The sequence below is a fragment of the Siphateles boraxobius genome, unplaced genomic scaffold (assembly GCF_051911475.1).
Source record: "Siphateles boraxobius isolate OS27281-9 unplaced genomic scaffold, OSU_SipBor_1 53, whole genome shotgun sequence".
NCBI lineage: Eukaryota > Metazoa > Chordata > Actinopteri > Cypriniformes > Leuciscidae > Siphateles > Siphateles boraxobius.
This window is the reverse complement of record NW_027509175.1, coordinates 3651700-3671036: the sequence shown is the minus strand read 5'-3', so window position 1 is coordinate 3671036 and position 19337 is coordinate 3651700. Positions and strand designations below refer to the sequence as shown.

General features: G+C 41.7%; 1 protein-coding gene across 3 annotated transcripts in view; it reads right to left on the bottom strand.

Moving 5' to 3' along the window:
- dlc1 (DLC1 Rho GTPase activating protein) overlaps positions 1-19337 on the bottom strand; it is a 140453-nt gene that overhangs the window by 88624 nt on the left and 32492 nt on the right. The gene's annotated exons all lie outside the window — the stretch shown is intronic.

Here is a 19337-nt window from a genome sequence, read left to right as displayed (position 1 = left end):
AAGAAACCGCTGCATAGTTTTACCATGTCGGCACGTCTCAGTGGAGAACACAAATGAAAAATACCAAAAAAGTGTGTCTAAGTGATTATTTTAACCACAGCATTTTGCCTGGAAAAATTATTAAACTGCTTTGCAAAGGCAATAATATACCTTCCAAATGTATCACATTTGTGGATTTGATTAATGACATTGCAAAGGCTCTACCTGTGTTTAAACAGAAAGTTTTGGTGGGACATATTGAAGGGCTTTAGTTTTGTCACAATAAGCCATGGTTCCCTTTCAAGGGAACTCGAGCTGCGTTGAGACGCGGTGGGAACGCTCTGCGTGATTGCGTCGTGAAGCACGTGTATAATCAGTCCAATGGAAGATCGAGACGTCATAGGCGGGTGACGTCATCGACCAGGAAACTATAAAGCAACCCTGAAATCAGACCGCGACACCTTCTGTGCCTTCAGCAAGCGATCTGTGTATTCTGTCCTTGTCATATTTATTGTTGTCTGTCAAGTTGCATATATATATATATATATATATATATATATATATATATATATATATATATATATATATATTATGGCAAAAGAGACCAAGCAGCTTTGTGTTGTTCCCTGCCCACGTTATATCACGGGTGGGGACACACACATCAGCTTTTTGTTACTATTTGGGAGTGGAGCATATCACAATCAGTTCTCGAGTGGGCTGACTGTGAGCATTGCGAGAAGCTGTCCGTGAGGACGCTCCGCTCCCGCCGGGCGTTCTTCGAGGAGGACGGTTCTGTTCGCGCTCCCCGCGTGGGTCCCGCTGTTGCCGATGCACAGCAGCGACTTGCATTTTGGGGTTCGCAAACGGATCTGACAGCGGGGGTTGGGACGGGCCCCGTCCTATCTCAGCTTTCACCTGCCAGATCCAGTGCTGGCGATTTCCAGTTCCGAGGAATTGGTATCGTTAGTGTTTTGTTTAGAAAAAGAGAACAAAACAAATAAAAATATTAAGAAAAAGGCAGATGTTTGAGTTTTCAATAAATTAATAAATAAGTCAGCTCATAACTCTGTTGAATAAAGAGGAGTTTTAAAAGGAGGTTTATCTAGTGCTGTTGCTAGTTAAATATTTTCTGGCCAGCTGAACATTATGAGAGTGAAAATAAAAAGAGTTTATTAGATGAAATATATCTAAAAACAGAAAAACTCTGTATCTCAGCTTCCTCGTCGGGGACTGCCGTTTTTTCCCTATCTCCAGACCACACTGAGGTGTCGAGATCGTGGAATAAGCCGGTTTCTATTTTATGTGTTTAATGCCCAAACGTCTAACTATAGTAATGCTATGGGTATTAAGTATCATGGTATGACAGTGCCTCGGGTTAAAGAGACGCTTGCTAGCTTTCTCTCTCTCGAGTCGGCGTCATCATTTTTAACCCCGACGTTACCCACCAGCCATCTTAAATAAATAAAGAAAAATTTATTAGGCAGCGCTGATGGGTAAATTATAAAGACATGGATGAATGTGAGGTTGTCAGTACTGACGCTATTTGAGAATTGCATCGTGCAAAAACAGATAAACTATACTGGGGAGGGACGGTTTCGAGAAATCGTTTCTCCTCTGCGTCCTCTGGGGGGCGACTGTCTGAGGAGGGTCGCAGCACGGGCAGTTCGGTTGTTTTCCTGCTGGTGGCCACGGAGTGATATATATAAGTTTTTCTGATTTAAAAATAAAGAAAAATAAGATAAAATTTTGTCTGTTCTTCTGGACGCTCCGCTTTCAAAAAACTAAGAAATAAACCATTCAGCGGCGTTCCAGAGGTTTCTTCCTCACCAATCTAATGTTCCTGAGACTGCTGGGCGGAGCAGTCTCGGTCTACTAAGCTCCTCACAGCACAGAGTGCAAAACGAGCATCGCCATTTGGGCTCCTCCACAATCGAGGGGGACTTGGGTGGCGATAGCAGTCTAGCCAGTTAGAGATATGCAAGATCTGAGGACTATTTTATCTCTAAAAAAGCTTGGACAAATAGGAAGCCCTGACGCCGAGGCTATCAGGCTTCTAAAGGGTGGTCCCCTCCGGGGTAGGGATGGTTTTGAGAAATTGTTTCTCCCCTGCGCCCTCTGGGGTGCGACTCTCTGAAGAGGGTCACAGCGCTGCCAGTTCGGTTGTTCCCTGCTGGTTCACCGTTCAGGGCACCGAGCCGAGGTGTCAGCGTCCCCATACGATCCTCCGAGGAGGGTCGTAGGAACTAAGTTATTTAGAGGTAGGCAAGATCTGAGGACTGTCGTCATCTCTAATAAAGCTTAGACAGGAAGTCCTGTCGTAAAAAACGAAAAAAAAAAACGAGGCTATCAGGCTTCTGAGGGCTCCTCCAGGGCAGGGACGGTTTTGAGAAATTGTTTCTACTCGGCGCCCTCTGGGGTGCGACTCTCTGAGGAGGGTCGCAGCGCTGCCAGTTCGGTTGTTCCCTGCCGGTTCGCCGTTCAGGGCACCGAGGTGTCAGCGTCCCCATACAATCCTCCGAGGAGGGTCGTAGAACGGTCAGTTCGATTGTTCCCTGCCGGTTCGCCGCTTCAGGGCACCGTAGTGACTGTTCAACCAAATCCAGAAGCCAGTCTTGAGAGACTGGTTCCCCTAGTAGAATTTCTGGCAGCGTGGAAACTACTGCCACATATTTATCGGTGGGTCCTGCACACTATAGAAAAGGGTTCAGAATTCGGTTCTTGTCCGCCCAGATTTCTAGGGGTCCTCCCCACTGTGGTGGAACCCGAGCAGGCTTTGGTTATGGAGCAGGAAGTACTGAAACTTCTGCAAAAGGAGCTGTAGAAGGGGTTCCTCCTACCAGCAGACAGTCAGGGTTTTACTGCCATTACTTCATTGTTCCAAAAGAGGATGAGGGGTTGCGTCCTACTCTAGAACTGCGTCAATTAAACAGCAGGTTTCAGAATCTTAAGTTCAAAGTATGCTTACGCTAAATATGATTGTGTCACAGACTCAATCTGAGGACTGGTTTGTCACAATAGACTTAAAGGACGCTTACTTATCTATCCATCCTCATCAAAGGAGGTTCCTGGGGTTTGCTTTCAGGGGCGAAGCATACCAGTATCGGGTTCTTCCATTCGGCCTAGGTTATCACCCAGCACCTTATAAAATATGAGTGGATGCAGCCCTGGCTCCTCTGAGATTCCAGGGCATTCGCGTATTAAATTATATCGACGATTCGAGTCCGAGCTTTTGGCAGTTCAACATCGAGATGTTGTTCTGTCCTACATAAGGAGGTTGGGGTTGCGGCTCAACACCAAAAAGAGTGTACTCCTCCCAGCTCAGAGGACCACTTTTCTAGGTATATTATGGGATTCGATAACAATGCAAGCACGTCTGTCTCCTGCTCGTATTTTTGCGATTCTCACAGCCGTAAAGAATGTAAAACTAGGTCAATCACTCACTGCAAAACAGTCTCTGAGACTGTTGGGGCTCATGGTAGTTGCGTCCAACATAGTTACTTTTGGCCTTCTGTACATGAGACCCCTGCAGTGGTGGCTCGGGACCAAGGGGTTTTCTCCGAGGGGAAATACGTTTTCGCATGATCAAGGTCACGCTGCTATGCCTTCTTGCCTCGGTCATGTGGAAGAAACCTTGGTTCCTCGCCCAGGGCCCAGTGCTGGGGGCTTCTTGTCGACGCGTCATGCTATCGACGGATGCTTCCCCCACAGGATGGGGGGCGGTCATGAGTGGCCGCTTGGTGAAAGGTCTTTGGTTGGGGCTCATGGCAGTTGCGTCCAACGTAGTTACTTTTGGCCTTCTGTACATGAGACCCCTGCAGTGGTGGCTCAGGACCAAGGGGTTTTCTCCGAGGGGAAATCAGTTTTCGTATGATCAAGGTCACGCGGCTATGCCTTTGTGCCTCAGTCATGTGGAAGAACCTTGGTTCCTCGCCCAGGCCCAGTGTTGGGGGCTTCTTGTCGACGCATAATGCTATCGACGGATGCTTCCCTCACAAGTCGGGGGCAATCATGAGTGGTTGCTCGGCGAAGGGTCCGGACAACACACTGATGGTCTCGTATATCAGAGCAGATATCCTGTTGAGGCAGGGGCTGTGGCCCGGGGAATGGAGAGTTCAGCCCTAGGTGGTGGAGCTTCTTAGGGAGAACTTCGGTCAAACTACAAGTCGACCTTTCGCATCGCTTGTACAATGCATTGCCCTTGTGGTTCTCCCTCACGCATCCAGCTCCGCTTGGACTGGATGTGATGTAATAGGTGTGGTTGCCGCTACACCTATACGCTTTTCCCGATATCTTTGCTCCTGGGAGCTCTGGAGTTGTGGATACTGTGGGCTCGGCCTCTGAGGGGGCCCAGCTCATAGACTCAGGTATCTCGACCGAGGTCGTGGAGACCATACTCCAGTCTAGAGCTCCCTCCACGAGAAGACTAAATATGCTGTTCTCTACCTGGTGCAGAGAACGCCTTCTGAATCTTGTTTCTGCCCTGTTGGTACAGTACTTGATTTCTGTAATGAATGTTTCTTTGCTAGGTTATCTCTGAGGAGAGAATCCTTAATTTCGTCTTCTCCGTGGTACATGAGGCCAAGCCTTCTGTCCTCCACCTTTAATACCCCAGATCAGGAAAATCTTAAATCTGTTATGCCCTGTCCAGGCTTTGGATGCGTATGTCCACAGAGCTGCTCAGTGGCGTTTATCAGAACAATTTGTTGCTTGCTTCTACTGTTCGCAAGGACTTCACACAGAACGGGCATTTGTCTTTATGGCGTAGTGGGTATGGCGTCTCAACGCAGCTCGAGTTCCCTTGAAAGCAAACGTCTCAGGTTACATATGTAACCCTGGCTCCCTGATAGGGAACGAGAAGCTCTGCGTTTATTTGCCGTACTTCCTGCATGCCCTGATCGACTTGCTTCAGGCCTTTAAGAAGCTGTTGCGGTCTAATTTCAGGGTTGTTTTATAGTTTCCTGGTCGATGACGTCACCCGCCTATGACGTCTCGCTCTTCCATTGGACTGATTATACACGTGCTTCACGACACAATCACGCAGAGCGTTCCCACCGCATCTCAACGCAGCGTCTCGTTCCCTATCAGGGAACCAGGGTTACATACGTAACCTGAGACGTTTTCCATGCTTGTCATGCTAGTCAGATGCAGGTGGTAGTTTGTGTTTGGACATTTCCATTGCTGAGAGCATCTGATTCGACACATGGATGAGGATGAGTCATCAATACTTTCGGTCTGTTTTCCTATAAATGAGAGATTTTACATGTATATGCTTAAAAAAAATGCATGTTTAGGGGCATGCATTGTATTTAAATAAATTGTATTTAAAATACAGCATTGTAATTGATAGCTAAAACTTACTTTTTATTATTTTTAAAATAAAATATAAATATTAGATGAAAAAACTAATTATAAATTACAAATGACTGAAATAAGTTTAAGCTGAAGTACTAAAACACAAAAACTAAAGAAAATGACAAGTACAAACACAATTACTAAAATGTAAACTAAAATGAAAAATTTAAATTAAATTTATTTATTTATTAAATTATATTTAATATTATATTTAAATTATATCTAATTCAAGTTATTAATAAATACGACAATACTAATGAATTATACTACACTTTAATACGCAATACTAATAAAATAACACTGACACTAGTATATAGATGACCCCAAAGCTAAAAGACATGGACAAAAAGCCATACAAATCTAATTTTGATTTAATGGGGCCTCTAAATGACTCTTTCCCAAAAGAGCAATGGCTATTAATAACTGTTCCTTTGTTAGTTATTGTTCATTATTCATTTGTGTTGACTTTTTAAGTCAGACAGAACAGGAATCTCTGTGGTTCCAAAGGAATGTCGGGGTCTCAGTCTCCGGGTGACCTTCATCTACAGAACTCCTGCTCTGTCCACTGATCTTTGACCTTGTGTAATCCCAATGTCCCTGGAACAGATCATACTGACAGAAACACCTCCATCATCTGCCTCGAAAGAGTGATGCATCCTGTTATATGAAGAATGTAGCTTTCTCCTCAAAACATCAGACCATATTCTTCTTCTTTATCTATCTCTTACTTCTGTCTTCTTTCATGTTCTATCTCTCTCCTCAATTCCTTTATTGCCCTCTGTTATCACATTGTCTTATTTGATCTACCTTTGTTTTTTGTTTCCACATTCTTTCTCTTTTGTTAACATACCCTCATCATTGCGTCCACCCATCCTCCCCTCATGAAGCCAGATGCATGCTGTGTATTATATACATGTATGTGAGGGGTGCGAGTGGCTTATCAGAGAGTGTTTTCTAAGGTATGATTGTGATCTTAATGGACATAGTGTACCTAAGACATTCTAAAATCACATATCTGCCTTAGTTTTCATGTTAGTATCATATATGCCCCTGTTACTATCATTGCAAAACATGTGCATGACTATAAAGAGATATGGAAACACTCTTACAGGATTTTTGGTGTGAATGACAAACAAATGTTTAAAGGTGAAGTGTGTAATATATGTGCCTCTAGTGGCACCCAATGGAATTGCCAAAAAATAATTCCTTTGCAGAAATGCAGTAATTTTCTGGCTTGAAGTAATTCATTTTTTAAGGTTGGTTGGACAAACTGATAGTCCCGACTTAAACTCTCACCATTGGTTGAGTCGTTAGCCCGTTTCACACATATAGGGCCCTATCTTGCACCCGGCGCAAATTACTTTGTACACTGACGCATGTATCATTCCTATTTTGCACCCGCGCAAAGCGGACTTTTCCCTCCACAGACACACGTCGGTTAACCAAGAAATACACTTGGGCTCCCCGGGGCGGTTCAGCGCAAAGAGGAGGTGTGTTCCGGCAAAAACTTTCCCTCATGCTATTTTGCTGTTCTATAGAACAATTGCGCCACTGACCAGAAAAAACCTAGTCTAAAGTCAGTGGCGCGTTGCGCGTACATTCAGATGCTATTTTAAGCGCGCATGCTTGGCCATAATACAGAGTGTGAACAACGCGCATACACTGTAGATGATTCTCTCATCTACACAGATGCATTTAACTTTTTGCAAATTATACATTATTATAAGGAAAAATATTAAAACACGAGGGAAATCATTGTTGTGTCCATGACGATGGGGAAAATAGTCATAAAGCTTACACATTTAGCCAAATTATTATATGCATGTTTAACCGAAGCTAATTTGGGTGGGTTTGTCCCATCCCCAATGTCACTTCTCTTTCTTTTACGGCCCTGCCGAGAACATCGATCTTCTCGGCTGTGAACCGATTCTGAAGCGCGCCTGGTAAATGCGCCGTTATAATAGTATTGCGCCATGGAACAAGCGTACCTCGTTCATCATGCTCTTAAAGGGAATGTGATATAAAGCTCTTATTGGTTTGTTTCCCGTTACGCCCAAACCACACCTATGAATAATGAAGCTACTTCAGACCAACCCCTTTTAGATTTGCGCCAGGCGCAAGAGGCATTTATCCCACCGGGAAAATAGCAACAGCGCCGGGATCCGCCCACAAAGTTACTTGCGCTTTGCGCTTTGACACTTGCGTTTCAGATCGTTAAAATTGGGCCCATAGTCTTTATTGTTTGATCATCCCTTATTCCTGTCATCACAGAATTTACCAGTATTTGTGTGAATGGTCTCTTACTGGTAAAAAAAACCGAACACTGTTGCTTGTGTGAAGAACAGCATATTTGTGTATTTACTGGTAAAGTCTTTCTGTTAATTGTACGGTGATTTACCGGGATGGCTGTGTGAAAGGGGCCAGTGTTGAAATTTGACTGGTCAGGATTTGGCTAACTTATAGCTTTGGCTGTGTTCACACCATGTTGTACTTACCATAAATAAAGCTCTGTATGCTTTTGAATCGCTATGGTAAAACTCATTCCCTGAAGGGGAGAACGACATATGTCGTGACCGACGAATAGGAATCTCGCTAGAGAGGCCAATCTACTTTGAGTGAAACTACACAAGCCTATGCACACTGACGTGCAATCATTTGCATCAGCTGTTCCGCAGCGCGGGTATATAAGGAGCAGCAGGTGCAATTGCACTTCAGTTTTTTGCTGAGGAGCCGAGGCGATGAGCCAGCTGGTCGCAGCAGATGTGGCGACGGGACGTACATCTCCATTCCCTCCTTCAGTGAACGAGGGTTACTCTCACTCTCACTCTCACTCTCACTCATCACTCTCCATGTACGTTGTGGCCGACAAATAGGAATCCCTAACAAACCGCCACAGCTGCTGAGACCATCCAGCCTCGTGCCCTTTCTTGCCTGGAAGGACGATCGGAGAGGGCTTACACAGAGTATATCTGTCACTGTTGTTCCATGATAACCCATACAGTGAGATTATTGGATAACACTGGGAAAGCGTGCCCTTTCTGTTAGGAAGGAGAACGCTGCGGAACCAACATTCTTCCCCGGAGTTATGTGGCGATATACATATGGACTAACCCGAAGGTTGTACTGCATATGAAATACTGGGTGACTTAGCCCAAGGGAAAGACACAGGCTTCCGTTGAGAAGCAGCCGGTGTGTTGCCGGGCGAGGGTGTTGAAAGACTCAACAGGTTTTTCACTCTGGAGCAATAGAGCCGGGCCTCTCAGTGCTTCTACCCGTTTAGGGTGAGAACACGGGAGGAGACCGGCTCTACACATACGCTATAATATCTAGCGAAAGTGTTAGGTGTCACCCAACCCGCAGCTCTACAGATATCTGTAGGTGAGGAGCCATGTGCCAGCGCCCAGGAGGATGCAACGCCTCTCGTGGAGTGAGCATTAAACGCCTTGTGATTGGTAAGCCGGACGCGGGTGCCATAGGGTGCCCAGTCTCTGTATAAGAAGGTACTTCCCCAGAGGAATTCCCAGGGAGGGACTGTCACGAGGAGCATGAGTTCTGGGGACCAGGTCCGGGTGGACCAATAGGGGAGCCACCAGAAGGACCTGCTCCTCACCCTAACTGGGGGAAAACCATATTTGTAGAGGTGCATACAGCATATTTGCATATCTCCAGTTTACCTGAAGAAGGTCCCTGTGTTCGCATAACTGATCTCGAGAGTGAGCTAGTATGAGCCAGTCGTCAAGATAGTTGAGGATGCGATAGTTGAGGATGCTGTTCTCTCATGGCCCCCTCCATGACTTTCATGAAGAAACAGGGAGATAGGGACAGCCCGAAGGGCATGACCTTGTACTGATATGCTAGACCCTCGAACTCAAAGCGCAGAAACAGCCTGTGTCGAGGATGAGTCCTTCAGGCCGATCGCTGTAAACTAATCTCGATTTTCCACAGACTGTAGAGCCAGAGTAGGGCTACCTCCGTTGTCCTAGCAACGCGTCATGAGAATGAACGCGTCATTACAGCAATGGAGAACTACATATACTCTTGCTCATAAAGGGAATTATAAGCTATGAAATGAATGTTGTGTGTTTAACATAGGGATTTTGCGTTACGTGTCCATAGTCCAGAGAAAAAACTGTCGCGTCAGGACGCTAAAATGTCCCGGTTTACAACAACCACTATGAAATTATCCCGGTTGTCAGCGATTACATAGCCGACGTGGTCTAATTATAGCCCGATCACTAACTAAACCCATGTAGAAAGACTAATAAAGCATCCAGCGGATGATTTTAAAGCTAATGTTAACAGCTGACCCGTGTTTTAAAAATGGCGTCCCAAAGTTTTTGTTTTCGAACGTTACGATAACCCCGCCCCCAGCACCTGACGTAACCGGTTCTTATCTCTAGACCAGCGCAAAGTTGGTGCTGATTTGGAACCTGTTTTCTTGGCCAAGAGCCAGATTTATTTGTGTGGAAAAGCAAAGAACCGATTTGAAACTAGGCTCTGGCTCCGAACCATCACCAGCACTGCCTTGGTGGAAAAGGGGTATAAGTGTGCTGTGCAACACTTACCTGGGTCCACGGGGCAGGAGGTGGTTTGGATGTGTTCTCAAACTTGTCCAACAAGTCCTTACAGGTCTGGGAAGGGAGGCATGGTTCTCCACGCCAAGTCCAGTAAGGGCACAGTTGCATAGCAACGGCCTGCTCTACTGGTGGGATACACGTGTAATCCTTAGTCGCCATCAAGGATGGTGAGGGAGGAGGAGCCACCGGAACAGTTTTTGGCAGCAAAAGGTGAAGGGGGCAGCAATGCCGAATCATCATCCGCAGAGAAGTCTGACCCACCCTCCGATGCAGCGGCATCTGTTCCTCATGGGGAGCGCAGAAGGAAATGACTGGTACACACCTATGTTAGCGGCTCTAGTGGCTGCGGAGTGTGGGAGGGATGAGGGTTCCTAGGAGGTTGGTTCCCCGAAGGAAGTGCACTCACCGTGATTCTCAGGTCACCTGCACTACCGCCTGAAGTAACCCTCGGAAGAGGGCTAGATCGTGGCAGAGGCAAAGGGACTCCGTCGCTTTGCAGGAACGAGAGTTGCTAGTGACCATCCCGTGTTCCCAGGTAACGACCGCATTCAGAAACACACAGGTAGAGTGACATCTTTAAAAAGACATGCTCTACCCGCGTAAGCTCTTTTAGGAACTGCTCTCCTTGGTGCTGAAGCACGCAGGGGAATGGTCACAGCGAACACAGACTTGAATGTGCACCTGTCCTGCTCTGTCTCTCTTGCTGGCAATCTTACCAGCTGTAAAAACAGCTTTTTTGTTTTTGCTCTTGCAGAAAACAAAAAAGACAGAGAAAGAGACAGAGAGAAATCGATCATGCTGCCGCTCTGTATCGCCCGCACCAGCCTGGAGAGGTCACGTTGAGAGCTCGCTCGTCTTGAAAACACTCTGTTGTAGAGAACACAGCATCGAAGTTCTCGGCTCCGAAGCATAAAGCTAAAGTGCAATCGCACCTTCTGCTCTTTATATACCTGTGCTGCTTGACTGAACAGCTGATGCAAATGATTGCACGCCAATGTGCATTGGCTAGTTTAGTTTCATTTAAAGTAGATTGGCCCCTCTAGCGAGATTCCTATTTGTCGGTCACTACGTACACCGAAAGTGACCAACTGATAGGGAACTGCAGTAGTCAGGTGGAACAGCGGCCACGTGGTACAAGTCGTAGCTCTCAAAGAGTTTACATTTTGTAATTACAAGTAGTAAAAGCACGTGAAGGCTTTTTACAGTTCAGAATTGTTACGGTGTGAACTGTGAATGCACCATTTTTATGCATTAAGCTGGCATAAGAGACAGTATTTTAACTTAAAACTGCACACTTCACTTTTATTAACCCTAATTTCTGAAATGCTCAGTAGACTAAAGACTTTTCCTCTCCTTAAAAGATATTCTACCCGACAATGCAATTTTTCCATAGCTGAGGACCAATCCACCCATTGCATTCCATTCCTTGTTGATGGTTCTGATACTGAGGTCTGGATAAAGAATTGTCTTGCAACCAATCTGTCTAGGGAACACACACACAAAAACACTGATACCAATACACACATGGGGTTACTCACACATACCTGAAAATGGTTTATCTGAATCACACAGATAAAAATAAACAGACATAATCCGTATAAAAAAACGATGATGGTTCTGCATTAAATAGTCCACAAACTTTCAACTCAGGTTTCGCAACCATAATGTGAAATTATGAGTCTGCAAATACTATGAAACATGATCTAGTATAGAGAGTTAGCCATATTATCATAGTGTGACTGTGACCACCACAGCAACACACTCTACATTCCTCTATGTGTGGGCCTGTTGTTTTCTCAAATTCACAGAATCAACTCAAGGCCACCGACAGTGAAATACTATTAATACTTCAGAGAACTTCTGGCATACTCAGAATAACTACATTTGAGTCAGAGCACTGTTATCATGTGCTATCCCAAACACACCACCCACCACCCTCATACGAGTGGGAAGATGGTTAAAATGAGCTCAGGACAAAAGAAGATGTAGAGGAAGTGTGATAAATGAAATTAATTAATAATAGAAAGAACAGCAAAACAGACAAGCATCACTGTTACTATCTCCCACACTTGTGGTCTTACTGAAATTAATATAATTTGGCCTGTTGAAAGTGTACTATTACTTTTACAAGTGATCGAACAAAAGATTGAATATATTTTTTAGATTGAACTGAAAATATAGAACTTAAAACATTTATTTTAAAACATTGAGTGTGGAAAAAGTTGTTTACAATGTAGTAAATCTTCAGGGTCCATCACACTTGCCTGGCAGCACTGGACCACCCAAGTACACAAGTGTCATATGTTACATTTCAGTCATGAGAGTGAGAGTTATTTTTTTTTTTTTTTGTGTGTGTGTGTGTGTGTGTGTGTGTGTGTTTAAGTATGCAATCGTGTGTGCAAGTATGTGTCCCCAGTCATTATGGGGTAGGATTGGGTCACATTTTTTGGCCTGAAAGGTCCCTTGGCACAGGTTGTCACGGCATTAGGGATCAGAGGTCGTATCAGGTGTCCAACAGAAAAAACAACGGGGCAAAGCACTCAAGTACTTATTTACTGAGTGCGTGCGTGTGTGTGTGTGTGTGTGTGTGTGTGTGTGTGTGTGTGTGTGTGTGTGTGTGTGTGGTGTGTGAGTGAGTGAGTGAGTGAGTGAGTGAGTGAGTGAGAGAGAGAGAGAGAGAGAGAGAGAGAGAGAGAGAGAGAGAGAGAGAGAGAGAGAGAGAGAGAGAGAGAGAGAGAGATGAGATGAGATGAGATGAGATGAGATACACATTGAGCAGAAACACATTTAAACAGTTGGTAGTGTAAAATTATGTGGATTGAATGTCAGCATTCACTCAGTTATACTAGGAATATCTGAAGTCAAATATGCAATGATTATTATTAATTAAAACTCCAACAGTCAAACTTGTGGTAGCCTACTCATCAACAACTAACATTAAATTCAGCAGACTTGCACTGCTTTTGAAACCAAAGAAACACATTAGGATAACAATCAGAATGTCATTTTAGAAAGACATTCCTTGTGAAAAATGAAATTTAGTTGCAATTTAGTACATATAAAAACATCAAATTGAAATGCAATATAAAATGACACACTTCAGTTAGTACTTTACATGTGCTTTAGTATGTTATTCAACACATCAAAATAATTGTACATCTTTAAAGTATGGCAAATGGTTATTAAAACAATGATTTAAATTATACTTCAAAGTAAAACGTTTAATTTAATATTATTCCAAAGTGCACTTTTTAAAGTGTGTCATGAAATATATACATAAATTGCATTTATTTAATTAATTAATAGTATATTATCTGCAAGTATAATTTAAAAAAAAACAATAATTTTAAGATTTTAAGTACAGTACAAGTGCCCATTCAACACAATTAAGTGCACTTCTTTTTCACAAGGGATTATATGTTAAACAGTGTGTGTGTGTAGTACAAAATATACCAGCCCCCTAGTCTGGTTAAGAATGTGCAGCTGGTAGGGGTCAGACTGGCCCACCCAAAGTCTGAGTGTTCATGTGTGTGCACTTGTATATGACCATTCTTACTGCACCTTATTTGACAGATACAAATGTTTTTTTTTATTTTTTTTTATTAAAGATAAACGTAATGATAAATGTACCTATAAACATATTATCTGCATGTATACACAAACCAGGTACTTTTTGCTTCCGTTTCAGGTCTCAGAGGGGACCTTATTTAGAGTTTATACTTAAAAAATATACATATACATGCTGTTTGTAGAGAATGCAGACACACAGATGCTATCTATACCCCCCGAACCTCAAACGTTTTCCATAACTAATGAAGGCATTCCTGCACATGCACTGAGAAACGTGGGAAAAAAATCGCTATGCGATTTTTTTCCCCTCCCTCTCCACAGTGAGAACACCCTCTTCTTTACCACATAATAACTTCCATATGTTTTATGCGAACCGTTTTGGCAGGAAGTGATGTAAATTGTCCCTTAGGGCATGTTACATGGCGTAAACTGTATCCTTGACTCAGAGATCACGGTTGACATTACAAGCTACAATCCAAGCTAAAAACATCCAGCTGCATACAGAAACGGTCCAATCATTTCAATGAGAACTTGAGGATACAAACTTAAAAGTTTCATACTCTGATTAAATCAGTGTTGTGTTTCCATCATTACCATATTGCAATAGCAAAAAAGTCTTACCATGCTACTGTAAAAATATTTAACAATCATGTGGTCTGGTCTGAACAATATGACGGTTAGAGACCCAAAGGAAGTAAAAGTACAGCAGTGGACAATGAGGATACAAAGAATAAACAATTTGTACCAATTCTAATTATGAAGGACATGAAGCGGACAATGACGGATCCCAAGCTTGCTTTTTGCTTGTTCACTGGGGGTTTTCAAGGCAGTATCATCCGTTGCTTTGGAACAGTTCGTACTGTAAAACACTACAAATCAAAATTAGAATTGAATGGAACTGGTCAATAGGGGACAGCCTTCTCTCTCTATGCCTTGAAAGTTCATTATCATTCCCTATAGGCTAGAAAGGTTGATGATTCAATACAACATATTTAAAAAGGCAAAATCAGGAACAACGTCTCATGTCTGGAGAGAATCTTTCTTAGGGTGAAGTACATTTCCTCCAAATGTCACTAACCTCACAATAGCTGGTATTTCCCCCTTTTTTCCGGCCCTAATTGACTCCTTGGATTAGAGAAAGAAAGTCGGGATGCTAATCCCTGTAATCCAGTATAATCCAGGCTCCAATAACAATGGAAGATGCTGAATTAAGCAGACGGCACTTTGGGAAAACAAGAAATGAGGCTAACCTATGGTGCAGGATTAGGGTGCCATACAGAGGCACATGAGGAGGGGGCTCATTACCCTGCTGGGCACAGTGGTCCGAGAAAGAGCAAGACCGATGCTTCCTGGATGCTACAAATCAAAGATGATCGAGAATTTATACTTAGCCCTTGTACATCCAAACTAAAACCTCTGAAATGTTCACTATGGTTTGTCGGTTTTCAGATAGACAATGTATTTTTATACTTTGAAAAAAAAATGTGTTTATAATTTGTATACTATATTTATACATTTTACTCTACCAGGAATCCATACATACTGTATGCAACACAAAATCACATGACTAGTCCTAGACAGCAATAAGATTAAAGTGAGATCAAATGGATACTTTGTCTTACGTCTTGTGATCCTCAGTAAAAGATTCTCACTCGAGTTTCAGAAGAGATCTCTATCTCACAAACTGCTCAGATTTGCCAAGATACTAAAGTCTACAATCAAAACATTTCTCATCAAATTCATCCAAGATCACATCTGAGTTATCCTATTCATATTCATTTACATATTTACACTATATAAACTTTTTCTAGTTTGTATTTTTTTATTTTTCCCATAGACTTATGGGATAAAAATGTAAGTACACAATAAATAAATAAATGAATTAATTTACAATAAGAAATATAAGTTTCATTGTGAAATATAGCTGAAGTTGCAATTGGGGGAAAAAGTCACAATTACAAGAAATAAAGTTTCAGTTACGAGACATAATGTTCCAATTGTGAGATAAAATTATGAGATACAAAGCCATACTTTGATGAATAAAAACTTAATTAATTTATTCATTAATTCACTTTTATTTTTCTGTACTATGTTTATCACACAATGCAAAGTTTAATCATACACTTATCCATCCAATCATTTTTTTACTATGAATATCACATAATGCAAAGTACTTCATTATGTGATATTTATATTCACATTTTTTTTTAATTACATTTATTATATTCAATATCCCTGTAAGCATGTTTGTGGGTGTGTACTGTACACAGCACCTGTTTCCAGCTCCCCTCTGCCTGTGCGTGTTTGCATATTTACATCATGATTTATAGTTATAAAGGCTTTCAAACACAGGGGATCTTGTCACGCACATCTCTTAATCTCCTACCATTTCAAACCTATAAATGTATAGTCAACAAATGACTGTATACTTCACTTTGTTTGATATACAAATATGACGCCAGTTCCGACAGATGAAAACCCCTTAAGACAGATAGATTTCTTATGCTGAGACCTCAGGGGCCTCAGACAAATATATTGAGTTCTGGCCATGCCGGGCCAATGAGCTATCAACACCACGCTGCAAGCCAAATATACTAAATGTCTTGTGCTCTTGACAAGCTTGAGTTACGAGATGAAAGTGGGCCGAAACATTCAGGGTTCTGGCTCAGGGGAAGAGAGAAACAAAGACTTACAGACAAACACAAACACAAATGTAAGATGTCCTGTACCACATATTCATACCACTGATAGAGAGCATTTTTTAGATTAATTAATGTTATTAGTCAATGACTGCTGGAAATACTCATGGCAGATAGTATAGAAATTAATCTAAAGGGGGATGTAACATATTCATAAAGCAGCTGAGATGTTTTCCATGACTGCTAGTGTCCCCTAAACTGAAATAGCTCTTTCTTTTTAATCCTTTACATGAACAAAAATCTCAAAGTGGGTCTTTGTGATGTGTAATATCAATGATATCATTCCATTTATGTGTCATGTCTGCTTTTCCCCTATTTTCTCTGACACACAGAGCAAGAAAAAGCCCTTGTTTTGCACTCCAAGAATGCCTGATACAGCATGCTTGACCTTAAACATTTCGGAAAACACAGATTTCCTGCTTAAGGTCAAAAATGAGGTTCAATTTTCCACATCCTTCTCTAAAAACATGATTTTTTTTGCTCTTTTGCCATCCAGTATCCCTCTCATTCTCACCAAGGCCAACTTTAACTTATTAAAACTGATATGAAAAATAAGCCTTCTCCACAGATAAGCTGTTTAGCAGTGTTTAACGGAAAACCCGTCATCTAAAAAAAACAAAAACTTTTCTTTCAGTTCCAATAAGAGCAACGAGGTAAATTATTCATAAACACTTAGGGAAGGTGGTAACATAAATTTGATATGAAGGAGTTTTGAATGATTAAATATTCAACTTAAAGGGTACAAATGAATGAAGTTTGCAGTGAAAGGGGTTACAAAACCAGACAAAAATATTGGAATATTTTAGGTTGGGAAAATTTGTAATATTTTTGAAGAGAACTACTCTCCAAGCTGGAATGGATTTAGACAAAAAAATGTTCACATTTTACGTCTACTCATTGGAATAAAGAACATTACTTAGAAAAATACATTACTTAGAAAACTGAATGTTCATTTTAAAGGTAATAAATAATGGTACTTTTCAAAAGTTCTGGGTCAGAATTGTTTTAATGCTTTTAGAAAGAAGTATCTCCAAAGCTGATCCAAAGATTTGATTAAAAAAACAAAACAGTAAAACATTTATTTTTTATATACACACACTTACAAATTTAAAATAACTGTTTTATATTTTTATTATTTTAAAATTGAATTACAAAAGATCTCCCCACAAGGACAAGGACTTTGGATATTGTCATCTTTGTGGGGAAATTTTGCCCCCATAACATAGGGTATACCTGTACCACACACACACACACACACACACACACACACACACACACACACACACACACACACACACACACACACACACACACACACACACACACAACACAAACACAAACACACACGCACACGCACACGCACACGCACACACACACACACACACACACACACACACAGACACACACAAACACACACACACAGCATACAAGTGTAGCCAAGGCCTTTTAGCTTGAAGTGCTCTGTCATAACTTAAAGGTATTGTAGGTAGAAATCCCCAAAAATACTTTTTCCAATTTTTTTCAAACTGTCTTTATATATCAATGCATAATTAAAATGTAAGTACTCTGGAAAATAAATTATAAAAATCGAGTGTCTGTAGTTCTCTCAGGACTGTAATAAACACAGCTCATTATTCCATTCGGGACGAAAGAAATGATTGGCTGGGGCGACTGTCACTCTCCCTCGCTACCATGGATACCACCTCTGCTGATACAGGAGGAGCCCAAATGCGCGCACCCGTTTGAAGAGGCACGGAAGCTAGTAATAACAATTATGGCAGAGAAAGAACAGTCAAAATTCTCAGTAACGTTACCTGCATATACTGTAGAGGCAGCGAAGTCAGACAAGTTAAAAAAAAGGAAGACAGTATTTGAAAAGGCTATGAACAAAAAGTCTTTGGATAAATAAAGAAATCATACGAGAGTCAATATCGGCGTGGCTTTCCAGCGTCGGCGACTACTGAGGGATCTCAAGGGGCTGAAAAGTGACTCCATGATGGCTTTATTTCTGCTGGACAGGTAATCTTGCTGTTTTCATTTTGAGGGCATTTATTTTTTCATGAAGCATGTATCATTAGCACACGTAGCTACCTAATATAGCTACCTAACGTTACGTAGCATAACTAACGGTACTGGCTTAGCTATGACAGTGTAACTTTGGTGTCGACTGGTATAACGTTACTGTTAGTGAGCCAGGGTTGAGATGATAAATAAGCAATAGGCCTATCTGCAGTTGAAAGCTGTTTTGTTTAATTTCGCCAAATCTAACTTTAGGTTAAAAAGTTTAGGGGATCTATTTTTATACCTAGCTTTACCCTCTGCCTAAACTGTGTTCCTATTTTCACCGTGAACTCTACCTGCTCCGTTTTTTCACGTTTGGTTTGTTGTTATATGCTCTACATATGTTTACCTATGTCTTTATGTTTTATCTGTATGTGCTATACAATATATGTTGTGTGTGTGTGTTATATTATCTTGGGTCTGCAATGCAGTTGTGAGAAGGTGTTTGAGTGTATGTTACTCAGTTTATCTGTAAACAATCTTATGTTATGAATCTTAAAAATTCACCTTCATCGCAGTTTAACTGATAGTAACGGCAAACGTGTATCAATGAAGCTATTTATAGCTTTGCCTTATATTGAGTTTGATTCCGTTACGAGCTAGTCAAATATTTTAAACTTTACCAGTATCGATATGCGAGCTGGATAGTGAGTACTAACAGCCATGTTAATTGTTTATATTCATACTGATAAAGTTAGTTATTTTATTACTTGTGATTCTGACATGATGTCAGTACATCTGGTACAGCTGGTAAACGCGTCCGACTCTTCCAGCTGAGCGAACGGCCGGGATCGCGCGTTCATTTGTTTTGGGGGCGTGGCTTTGGAAGGAGCCGAGAAGGGAGGGGGTGGGAGTTAATGGAATAATGAGCTGTGTTTATTGCAGTCCTGAGAGGACTACAGATATCGATTTTTATAATTTCTTTTCCAGAGTACTTACATTTTAATTATGCATTGATATATAAAGACAGTTTAAACAAATTTGGACAAAAAGTATTTTTGTGGATTTCTACCTACAATACCTTTAACTTAGCAAGAGCAAAGATGTAAGCGCAAGAGAAAGAATGTTCGGTTACACTTTATTTCGATAGTCACTTTAG